This window comes from Pimephales promelas, chromosome 20 (genome assembly GCF_988280905.1).
Source record: "Pimephales promelas chromosome 20, fPimPro1.hap1.1, whole genome shotgun sequence".
Classification (NCBI taxonomy): Eukaryota; Metazoa; Chordata; class Actinopteri; order Cypriniformes; family Leuciscidae; genus Pimephales; species Pimephales promelas.
In genome coordinates this window covers 23,875,352-23,888,740 of record NC_142788.1, presented here as the reverse complement: position 1 = coordinate 23,888,740, position 13,389 = coordinate 23,875,352, and positions in this window count along the sequence as shown.

Genomic DNA, 13,389 nt, shown 5'->3' with positions numbered 1-13,389 from the left:
GCTACTTTCCATCTGCAGTCCCCCGTCAGGTCATCACAAAACAACACATAATAAAACTAACATTTAAATTTAAATAAGATACTACACAGTTTAAAGAACACCTTAAAATTCAGTAGCAATTACAAAAGACACCACTGTTTTCAGGCAAATTACACATATACAGTAAAGTGCTATTCTATGTACTTCAAATGCATTGCAATTATGCTTTACTTGTCAAGTTCTCTCTAGAATTAATTTAAATGATTTTCCGTGTACAATTGTCCGAGTTCCGAGTTTCCAAGCCAATTAAGTAGGCCTATGTTAACTTTTCAATCTTTTTGCGCGCTTTTAAATAAAGCAAACCAATCTCATTTTACAGTGAAGAACGAATAAAAGTTTGCCCCCGGAACACTTACTCCGGAAACTACCGAGAGTACAGAGTGTACCCATCACCAACACTGGTCATAGCCTTTTGTCATTAGTTTCCTCTGTAAACGGAGGTGGTTCTAGTGAACAAAAGATACCAGTGAACAAAAGGCACTCTGTTCCAACCTAGTCAGCTGACCCATGAGCATGAGTGGGCATCTCAGAGCAAACGTCAATTTAGACTGGCACAAGCTCTTTAAAGCTCTCAAATGCTGCCCAACGACACCCATCTGATGTTTGCTTTGCAAGCCTGTGATGGTTTTATTCTTTATATGCATGGTCTATGTGCTTTAATGTTTCCTGGTCTCTAGCAAGCCATATAAGCATGACACAGGAATTTTTACCTTTGTTTTGAAACTAACCTTCTCAGTCCCCATATCTTAGTTTATACAATCTACTTCCAAAATTCTTCATTGATCCTCTACTAATGATTAATTCAGTCTTTGTGCTTGTGTTGATTTTCAGTGCTTGGGTGTTTTGTGAATGCTGTGCGTCACTGGACCTCACAGAGATATCATCTCCATTCAGATGTTGTTTTGGTTTCTGAGTTTGGATTTTACGTTATCACGTGAGCAAATGCACATACTCAACACTACACAAATTGTACAGGCAAGCACGTGTTTGTCAGGTGTTTTCAAGGTTATTAGAGGTTAGAAATATAGGGAACCAATCACATATGATAGGCAGAGACAGATGTGTTGTTGGTTAGAAGAAAACAAGATTCTGCCGGTTGCTTTATTTGCTAATGAGGTTCATTATTACCCGGTTGGAAAAACATATTTATCCCCAACTTCAAAAGAAAAATGTTAAAATATGAAATTAGATTTTGTATGCCAAACAATGCCTAATTTAAGAATTTTTTGCATTTTTACATTAAATATATCTTCTTTTCTTTATGAAAATAATCAATAAACACAAAAAAACTAAATAGAATAAATACATAATTTGTTTTAGTCAGTATGGATTATTATATCATTTGTTGTACTAAATGAGATAAGAGATAAAATGAATAATTGATTGTGCCTCGATATATTTTTTTCAACTTTAATGTAATGAGAATTGTAGGGGTAAGTGTTTTTAATTGTCTTGACTATAATGCCAACATACAAAAAGCTTAATGGTCCTAAAATAGACTTCATTGTCTTTATGCAAAATATATTTATCTTTTTTGATTTTGAGGTTTTCATGACCTTTCAGGACATTTCTTAGTAAAATTCGCCCCACCACTTAGAAGGTCTTTGACTCGAACATAGAAGCCTGACCTTGCATTTATAGGGTCATCACAGCTCTCATAAATTTGCTAACAGACATTGAGCTGCCAGAGACTGTTTTCCGGGATAATTCCCAGCATATTCCCTATAAAAAGATACCAGGATAGTACATTGTACTGTCAATCTCTCTTTGCGTCAATAAATAATAACAATCTGAAAATGAAAAAGACAAGAAAGAGAGATGCATTTTTTTTGATTTGGATACATTCTGCTTGATGAAGTCTGCATTTGAGCTTTTGTGTTTGCCATTTACATACACATTGTGTGTGTGTATACACTTGTGAGGGGATTGAAAATAAAATATGCAAATAAACAAAACCAAAAATTTACCAAATAAATGTTGTCATATAAAATTATAACGTTATGATGTTAAACTAGTAAAAAAAATCTGCTGATTTGTAATGAAAAAAAAAGTGCTACATTTAGTGGAAAAGAGAAGTATGTCTCTTTCCTGCAAAGCTGTGCATTGTGAGTAGAGTTGTGTGTGACTCTTGACCCTGAGCTGTGCTGTGCAGACGGCCGTCTCCAGCGCTTCTCAGCTACTTCCTGTCCACACACACCCCTCTTCCTGTCCATAGAGGAGAGCTATTTTAAAGCCAGTGAAGGCCTGGGATGGCCAAGAGGGGAGACACACTGACTGCTGACTGTGTGTGTGTGTGTGTGTGTGTGTGTCTTTATGGCTTTGATGATTGAAATCAGGAGAGGACAAGAACAATGATCTCACTGTTCTTCCTCAATCCTTTTCTAATAAGGAAATATCCAATTCTGTTGGCATAAATAAAAATGACTAATTATGAAAGTTCTTGCTAGTTTTTATGCTTTAATGAAGTCAAGAAAAATGCAGTGAAGCATCAGAGACAACAAACATTGTGGACACAATAAAACCACACTGGCATACATTAAGATAACTGTCAACTACATAATTATATATATTTTGACCAATGAAACTGTGTACTTAGGATAGGGCATTTTTAATGTCAGGTTGGGGTGCAGTGTGTTGTAATTTGAGCTTTACCGATTTAACTGATTAGTCAATTCAGTAAAATTAGGCCAAATCACTGATTTAAAATTTTTACACTTTTAAGTATTTTGTGTTTACATGCCCCAATATTGTCACAAAATATTTTTTTCCTAGGCATTAATGTTGTTGAACATGTCCAATAACTGTTTGTAGAGACTTTATGGTCAGTTTTCATACAGTTCATGCAGATTTTCCTCTCTTCCTTCCTAGTAGTTTGAACTAAAGTTGTGTAGAAGGCTAAAGCATGTGGTCCACAATCGCACCATCATGCTTTGCACACTTACAAAACAAACACTTAACATCACATGATCTTTTTGGAAAGTTCAGTCAGAAAGGAATGTACAGAATGGAGAAATGATGATCTAGTTTGATAAACGCACACAGTGTCACTGTGCAAACTGGTGATTTCACATTCACAATGAAATACAAAGGGAAGTGCAGTGCATTGTGTAGATCTTTCTGAACAGGAAACCATGCAAGAGTTTTGTAACTGCTCTCTTAACGTGGGAATAAGACTAATTGTCAGGGTGTAAAGTTACTTCATGTTTCAGGAGTATGACTATGAAGTGAAATATGCAACACAATTGGAAATTGTGTTCTGACATTTTTTTGGCATTCATGTTACATTTTAACAGAAGAAAATGTATCTTAATTTTTTGAGAGAAAACTACATTTAATTTAGAGCTTTTCACATTAAACATGTCTCCAGTGCAGTTTTACAGAGAATATAATAGTGACCTACAAACCCTCATTGAGACAGCCAAAATACCACTTGTCCGCAAAATCTCCCCACAGTTAAAACAGACTTTTTACACAGAAGCATGGCAAAATATATATACAAATAAGACCTGTAACCCTATAAAGCAAATACACAGGGACAATAAACGTATCATTACAATGTAAGATGAAATGTTTCATCATGTCCAACGCTTTCTACATCAATGTTGACACACAAATATTTTGACCAGAGAGAGGCAGTGACCTTGCTGTTGTGTAATATGGTTGTGAGAGAGGTTTGCTTTCTAGTGGTCTAAGAGTTCTGTGGTGTTCAAGGAACAGTGTGATTCGGGTAGCATTACAAAACAAATTGGATCGAAACATTAAGAAAATCGGTCCACTTCCATCTGTTTGGAAGTCGAAGTAATCCCGCCGGTTTGAAGACGAGATGTTGAGGATCAGTGCCGATGGCTGTCGTGTCGATGAGGCCGCAGCATTAAGTATGAGTCGGGATGGGTCCAGGCGCAGGTCCACCATAGAGGGTCCCTCGGGATAAACAAAGAGACCAATATTAGCGTAGACGCCATCCTTCTTTTGATGTACCAAGCACATCAAGATTTACAGGACTTGTTCCTGGTTCCGGCTGATCTAAACTATGCAGCCTAATTTTGAATTAAGGAAGTCTATAGTGTGTTATGTGTATGCTAGGCCAAAGAGATGTGTTTTTAGTCTAGATTTGTCTAGAACTGACAGATTGTGTCTGCTTCACGGACAATGTTAGGAAGATTGTTCCAGAGTTTTGGTGCTAAATAGGAAAAGGATCTACCACCAGCACTCGATTTCGATATTCTAGGTATTATCAACTAGCCGGAGTTTTGAGATCGCAATAAAGACTGTAATGTGTTAAGAGCTCGCTCGAGTACTGCGGAGCTAAACCATTTAGTGCTTTGTAAGTAATCAGCAATATTTTAAAATGTATACGATGTTTAATTGGCAGCCAATGCTGTGTTGACAGAACCGGGCTAATATGGTCATACTTCCTGGTTCTGGTAAGAACTCGAGCGGCTGCGTTTTGGACTAGCTGTAGTTTGTTTATTAAGCGTGCAGGGCAACCACCCAGTAGAGCGTTACAACAATCTAGCCTTGATGTCATGAACGCATGAACTAATTGTTCGCATTTTCCAATGAGAGCATATGGCGTAATTTAGATATATATTTTAAGATGTTTTACAGATACTAGTGGTCAATGCAGACTAAATGCAACAAAAATCATGGGCAATACTAGAGTGCATAAAAGTGATGCTAGAATCAGACATTTCAAGGGTAATTAGAAGGGAAAACTAAGTAAAAGAATAGCACAAAGCTTAATTTTGAAAAGATTAATTAGAGCAGAATCTCCAAGATTGAATTGAGATACTCATACATATGCCACATTCTACTAGCATCAGATAAAGGAGATGCTGATTGTCAGTCTTACATAAGCTAGGCCGAGAGATAAAGAGGACAGCCTGTCTCCTCCTGCCTCACAGGCCTCAGGGCAGAGGGAACCGGCTGACTTACCGTCTCTTCAGCCTCCTTAACAAGCACAGCCCCCCCCCCCCCCTCCCCCAAACGCAGGTTATGTGAGGATCTTTGCCAGCAATGATTCACAGCGCTAATTCTTCTGTTTTTAGGATCATCTTTAAGTCCTGAATGTCTGGCACTTGATGTGATATCAGAATTGAAATGTCTTACCATCATTTTTGTTTATTTTACGATTTTGTTTATACAGATGGTATTCTACAGATTAAAATATCAGAAGGCTGTAGGAAAAGAAAAACAGAGAACCAGAAAAAGAAAAGAAGGTTTAAGAACTAGAAAAGTCATTAGATTCACGAAACACACATACATACAGTTGTTGTTGAAAACCTGGGCTAAGAATTTAGAAAGTAGATTACAATGGGCCATTTTTATAGATCATATGCTTTTTGGACTGAATGATGGTCAATAAAAATGTCATATTATTTCTCTTTATCAAACATCCAAAGAGATGGCAGCGAGCTCAGCTATAGTTAAAGGGACAGTTCAGCCAAAAAAAAAAAAGAAGTTTTTTTCATTATTCCATTATTTCATTCCAAACAAAAATTCATTGTGAACATGCTGTCAAGTTTTACAGATGTGGTCCGTATAACTTGATGTTGATGATGTATTTGACAGCTCATGCTCATTTTATTGAAAAAAATCTTTAAAAAATTCTCTTTTATGTTTTCCACAGCTGAACTAACAATGTATGGCTTTGTAACAGCACGAGGTTGAGTAAATTATGACGTAAATTTCATTTTTTCCTGAACTATTCCTTTAATAATTGTTGAATGTACTTCAATGTTGTTCTCCACTTTAGAAAAGTTGACTGTTTTACTGTCCCACGAGAGGTGGATGCTGTTGCTGGAATATTGTTGCTTGGATACCATTGTTTCCATGTGTGGCCTGTATCTTTCCGTGGTCAGATGAGACTTCTAGTTGTGATGTCAAGTTGCAGCCAATCAGCGTGCAGGATGAGCTGAAGAGTGCTTATGCAAGAGGTAAGAACATACAGCGCGCATACAAATGAACTTGGTGTGCACACAGTCTAAATACTGATCTGCTGACACACACACACACACACACACACACAGTGCTACACTGAATTAGAAATGTTTCATTTTTAGCTGGAACAAAAGAATGAAATTAACTAATTAACGTTCATTCATACAAACCTTTACTTCTAATTATGTGTTTGTGTGTGGATGAGAGAAATTTGACTCACATCTTCATTAGCACATGAATAACCATTCAAGCCTTTAACACACTTCAGTCACTCACTGAAAACAAACAACTCACAAGCTCAAAGCCGTGCCATCTTGGAAAACCCACGATGCACTTCCCATCCCCCCAAACCCCTGAAAAAAACTTGGCTGACAACACTCCCAACGTCACTAACTGCTTTTATTTTAGCCGTTATAGTGAGCCAAAAGGGATTATTTACAGTATCTGGTTCGGGTAATCTGATTAGAAGTGGATTTCATGTGATGCAGATTTAAATGGGGTCCAATGTGTCTTGTGATTTATCACTCAAACCACATTTGAGAGGGTCAGGGTGTTGTTTTCTCCCTTTTTTTCTCACTGCAGAATATGTCCTATATGGTGAGGGCAATACCAGAGGGACCTCAGGCCTGTAAAGCCGACTAAATCCTGCCCTGATGAAGTTCTGCAGCCTAAAGCTGGAAGTCCGGATGGGATCAAGGAGTCAACTGCACCGGATCTTCACTAACGATGAAGGAAATTCATGAGTCATCCTGCTGGACCTCTTCATCAGCTGACATCCCTTTCTGATGGAGTGAGTGATAAAAGAAGAGGATTTTTATGAAGTATGTATACAATGTTTTGCACACACTGTAAAAAGAAAGTTTTTAAAAAGTAAGATTTTTTTAAAGGAAATGAATAGGCTACTTTTATTCAGAGAGGATGCTTAAAATGTATTGCAAGTGACGGTAAAGTCTTTTACATTGTTACAAATGATTTCTATTTATATTAATCAAAGAATCCTACATTTTTTTTCCACAAAAATATCAAGCTGAACAACTGTTTCAGCTGAAGACTAAAGTAATGGCTGCTTTAAAATGTGCTTTGAAATCACACCAATATATTACATTTTAATCAAATAAAAATCTTTTTTTTAAATAGTAATATTTCACAATATTTCTGTTTTTACTGTATTGATCAAATACAAGCAGCATAAGAGACTTCGTTCATTAAAACATAAAAAACCGACCTCAAACTTTGAAATTAATATATTACTAAAGAAATGACTTAAGAAATGACTAGAGTTTCAGTTCTATTATTGACACATGATGTTGGTAAGATGTTTCTGCAAACAAAATGTTATTAGATATTTAGACTTTACCAAATCCAACTTTTCACTCTTCTAGAGCTTCTGGCTTGAAATGAAACTCTTTGGTGAGAAAGTGAATCAATTATTTTTGAGAGGAACATCATATTTTAACTTTGCGTATATATTTTTATTGTGTACCTGTATTAGCATTTTTACTTGTGTGTGCTTCACTGCATTTCTTCAGAATTACTTAAATGGAACAATGCATAGAGTATTAAACCTGTGCATGCATTAGCACATTCACACAAATTCAAACACACACAATCAGACCAAACTCAAGCTAGAAGGAAGTTAGATCAGAAAAGAGTAAATGTCTGAGTGTGTGTGTTTGTTGAAGGTCATTTTGAAGGGCAGTTGAATGTTATCAGTGCCGGGTTCTAATGCCAGGAAGAATTTCTTGAGTTATGTAACATGTTACAATGGCATTCCACTCACTGGACAATAAATTGACCACTAAGGCTTCAGGAAACAATGAAGGGTGTGTGTGTGTGTGTGTGTGTGTGTGTGTGTGTGTGTAATGCGTATGCATGTGTGATATCCTCTCCATTCTTAACCTGATGCCATAGAACTGCAGCAGTGAAGTGAAACTAGGTTAAGATGCCACTTCAGGCTGTCTGCAAAATCTACAGATCTGACAGGTTTGTCGTGCATGCCTGTGTGCCTGTGTGTGGAAGCGAGCAAGTTGTTGAGAAGATGTTCGCTTCTTAATCATTAACGTTCTCATTAGCTTTTCTTCTTATTGAGCAGGATAGCATTTCGGATAAAGCCGCCTTTGAAACGGCTGAATTGGGGGTGACTTTGGACCAATCAGCTGTGAGAGTGAGGTGTGTTTCTCTTTTTTTTTTCCAACAGTGAGAATCCAGGCCAAGTCCTTTGGGATCTCGCTGCTCATATCCAATTCACTTTAACACAAGCCTTCCTTTCTTTTCTGTCTCAAATTTATTGTTTTCATCTCTCTGACTCATCTCTCTCTCTTTCTCTCTCTCGCTCTTTCCTTCTCTTTTCCTTTCAATCATGGTTAAATATTCTCTTTGCATGGTCTTGTCTGGGTTGTGAGAGGCTCCTTGTCATTAGCTGTAAGTAAGTGGAGGCAGTTTCACAAATGAGGGATGAAACGTGCTTGTGTCCAGCTCCGGTCCTCTTCCAGTCAACTGCCGCTATCTAGTTTACAAGAGTTGCACATTCACTGCATACATAGTCGCCTACTATCAATATCGCATTGAAAATCATTTTGTCTTGTTTTCCAATTAAAATTCAACAGCATAAATGTATGAGAAGTCAAATTGGGTTAGATATTAAAGGGATAGGTCACCCAAAAATGTTACGTTTTTTTCCATACAATAAAAGTGAATGGAAACCAGGTAACTATTCCCTCCTGTTGATTCAACTGGCGTTATGCAAAACCTATCCCTAAAGGTACGGTAGTTAATTGTGAAAATGTTTTCATCAGATAATATATCAAGCTTATTTATGTATGTTTTTTCTTTAATATTGAAAATAGAATAATTATTTAAAATATACAGTATATAAATGTAAATATATATATATATATATATATATATATATATATATATATAAATATAAAAAATAAATCTATAAATGTAAAATATAATTCTACAAATTATAAATTAAAATTTAATATTTGTAAATATATATATATATAAATTTATAAATTATTTTCTTTTTAAAATCATCTTTATATTGGCTAAACCTTTAAATATAAGTTAAGTTTGAATAATGACTGTGTTAACCGTTGAGATTGGTAACAAGACAGTTGTGCAACTATAGAACATTTTAAATGCATTGTTCTGTATTTACCAAAAGACATAGAGCTAAACTGTGACAAGAGCTTAATATAGATACCAAAATAATCGGATTCTCCTCAATATATTCTTTCCTTCCTTCTTTCTGTCTTATCTCACCCATCTCTTTGACCTTTTCAGAAATGCTGAGCAGTTTAGGGACACAGATGATACACACATGCCCTGAGTGCTGGGTGTGTGTGTGTGAGAGAGAGAGAGTGTCTGTGAGAGCATATGTCTATAACTTAACCTCATGTCATATTTGACACGGTCACTTTCACGGTCTTAAGCATGTAATGCATTCAAACACACTAGCACACTGATGCCGTGCCAGTCTGTTGTTGTGTCAGTCAGGGCATAATCAATCTGTCCCTCAATCATTCTCTCCACGTGCAGAGAATGTGAACGCACATATACAATCCTCCCACTGCTCACTGAGACAAAACAGATGTTGCACACATATGCTGTCATTTGCCCCATTTAAAATGGGTTTTAATGAGTGTAAATGGAATGAGGCTGTAAATGTATGTTTGGAAGGAGCCTCTAGTCTTGCATGTAATACTAAGGCAAGTTATGTATACAGTTTTCACAAGAAATATTTAGACAAGCTTAAAAATGCCTTGGAGAAAAATTTATCAAACCAAGTGGCATGTGCAAACAAACTTTTCTAGAACTTACGACTTTTTCCAAAGATGTGCTGTGTAGCAAGACCAAACACACAGTTTTTAAGTGCATGAGGTGAGGCAATAATCAAACGCATTTAATTCATTCTAGTGAATCGTTTCATTTGGACAATCCAATTTTTAATGCACTACTGTTTGGGTAGGTATGATTTTTGGTAACACTTTATTTTGATGGTCCCTTTTGAACATCCTTTGAACATGTCTGTTACTTGTTGGTCAATTTAATGTGTCCTTGGTGAATATAAGCATTTCTTTCTTTCTTAATTTTAAATCACTGACACAATCGGTAGTGTATATAGCAGTAGTTATATAGGACTAGTTCCCTTTTGAAAAAACGTTTGCTGATAATTTACTCACCCCCATGTCATCCAAGATCCACGTCTTTTTTCGTCAGTCGAAAAGAAATTAAGGTTTTTGATGAAAACATTCCAGAGGGTTTTAAACGATTCCAGACGGCGAAAAAGGGTCTTATCAAGCGAAACGATCGCTCATTTAAAAAAAAAAATAACAAAAAAGTTTTATAAGCTCAAATGGTCGACTTGCTCTGTTCTGTGACGCACGTTTGTGACTCTCCTTTTCGAACTCGTTCATCAAAATGAACAAATCTTTTTCCCAGTCAATTGATTCGTTTTGTTCGTTGAATGAACCAAATGACTCGTAAAAAGATTCATTCATTTTGGTGAACGAGTTCGAACAGGAGAGTCACAAACTTGCGTCACAGAACAGAGCAAGTCGACCATTTGAGCTTATAAAACTTAAACTTTGTTATTTATTTATCAAATGAGCAATCGTTTCGCTAGATAAGACCCTTATTCATCGTCTGGAATCGTTTAAAGCCCTTTGAACAGTTTGCAGTTTGCACTGAAACTGTCTTTTGGACCTTGAACCGTTTGGTTCCCATTAAAGTGCATTATATGGAGAAAAATCCTGGAATGTTTTCATCAAAAAACCTTAATTTCTTTTCGACCGAAGAAAGAAAGACATGGACATCTTGGATGACATGGGGGTGAGTAAATTATCAGCAAAAGTTTTTTCAAAAGGAAACTACTCCTTTAAAGATCATGAGCATAATATTTGTAAGTCGGTTCTCCGATATACACCGCTAATTCACAGACACAAACACACACTGTTTTCACGGATGCCCCTTTCGAAGCATCATGATGTCTCTGCTTTTTTCACTCCCACTCTTGTCACATTGGAACAGAATCCTGGGAGATTCAGAATCCTTATGACTCATCATTTTTGAAAATCTGACACACATACTGACTGTTCAGCTAAAGATGATGGAGGAATCGTTTTTTTTTTATCTCCATAGTTGCTCTAAACCACATTTTGCAATTGTCTTCTATAAAAAAAGTGCATATTATGGTTTGGAGATTACATTTCTTATTCACCTCCTGTCAGTGGCCTTGAATGTCACTCGCTTATCCTACACACACACACACTACACAAGCTGTAGCAATGCATCAGTCATAGCTACTCCTCCTCCCACTTCACCTGTCAACCTTCCCTTGTTTGCCATCTCTCCATCTCTATTCCTCTCGGTCTGAGTCGTATATTGGCAAATGTACCACTACCTTATAAACTTTTTAAAGGGGAAACTGAAGCAAAATTGTACATCTCTCTCTTTTGTATTCATAATTGCGTCGATCTATCTGATTTAATACACCCCCGTCTGTCTGGCCTGATTTCAAGCTATGCATACATCTCAGGTTTGGTAAAATGTGAGATTTCACGCTCTCACGTGTAACTTATTCTGTTTGGCTCTGAAGCTTTATCAGCACGTGAGGGGAAAGAAGCTATTCTGAGAGAGAAAAAAGAAAAGAGAGAGAGAGAGAAACTTGTCCCCAAAGATATCTTGCCTTCCCTGTAGCATAGAGAGAGATGAGCAGAGAGTCATGTTTATTTTATAAGGCTCTCTCTCTCTCTCTTTAATGTGTGCGTGTTTGTGTGAGAGAGTGTAACTTTGAAAAGGAGCTGGAGAGAAGAGGGCAGATGATGTTGTTGGTATCGTGGTGCCTGTGGTTTTTTGGACTGAGGTACTAATGCTCCAACAGCAATCTTGTCTTTTCCACAAAACACAACTCAAATTACACTTCACACTCACGGATGCGGCAGAGGATGACTCAACAGTATTTATCTCCAGATTTATCTCTACAAAATTGATGATGATAATGACTGATTTCTGAAGGATCATGGGACACAGAAGACTAGAGTAATGGCTGATTACCTTAAAAAAATTATTAAAATAGAAAAATACATTAAAAAAAACTTTTTTTTTTAAATAATATTTCACAATATTACAGTTTTTTACTGTTACTTTTTGATCAGCTGTGGTGAGCATAAGAGTATTTTATCCAAAAGATTTGACACTATAGTACATGAAACAACTGAAAACTGAGCAATAAAATGTTCTCTTAATGAATTACAAAATTACTTTCCATTTAGACACATTCACACCACAGTTCCCTATTTACATTTTCTCTCTTCTGATGTTCCGTATAGTTTTGAACTTCAGATTTGTATCCTTTGACTAGCAACTTGAGACTAGTGAGCTACAAAGTAAAACTACAAAGGCACAAGAGAGTGAAACAGACGTTTCACAATTATGAGTTTTAACGTCTTATCTTGCATACTTGCTGGAAGAAAAACATTTCTTTAGCTTGGGTTGTACACTGTGTGCCTGACAGTTGGCCAGTGTGTTGATGATGAATAAACTACTCTATAAATAATAGATCCCCTCTGCTGCTCTGCGCTTTGATTACTAAATATATGCATACAGATATTGATTTATTAAAGGTACAATCCAATCTGCATGCATTTCGATGGGTAAAGTTGATCCAGAATGTGTCCAAAAATAATAACAGGAATAATCCAGCCTTATATGTTGTCCAGTGACATACTCATTCTTATATAATGTGGAGCAGTTGTCACATCAGGAACTTATATCTGTGACGTACGGATATTTGAAATAGCTCATCTTTTGTACATTTTCATATTTCACAGAGCGACTGATTAAATCAGACAGATTATATGAGACTCCTTTCACTGCTAATGCAACCAGTCTTACTATGAAAAATGAAGAGAGTGAGCCATGAAACGCATGTAATAATCTTATTTTCCGACAGCAGTTTATTCTTTGGTGGCTTCTTGCTCTTTGCGAGGTATTTTGGGTTTGATTGGGCCGAGCAGACAGTAAGATCAGTGATATGCATAAAATGAATACCTCTTTTGTCCAGGATGAAAGGCGTTTTTTTTTCTTTCTTTCTTTCTCAGGTTGTCTCACGAATAAAAGGATCCAGTCTATTGTGAATCAGACAGCTCTCACAGTCAAGATTGGAAATGCATTTTCTCCTTATCTGTAATTTGTGAAATTGCCTCTACGTATATGGCATTTTATCATTCTGTCGTCTCTAAAAAAGAAGAAAATATTTTTCTATTTTGTTCCGTCTGCGATTCAGATATCTTTGATGTAGGTTTAGAGCTATGAGTCATATACGCAAGGTGTTCATCCACACTAATCAAGTAAATGACCACTGAGATTTCACTAAATTATTTGGCCAGCTGTGTTTGCATGATG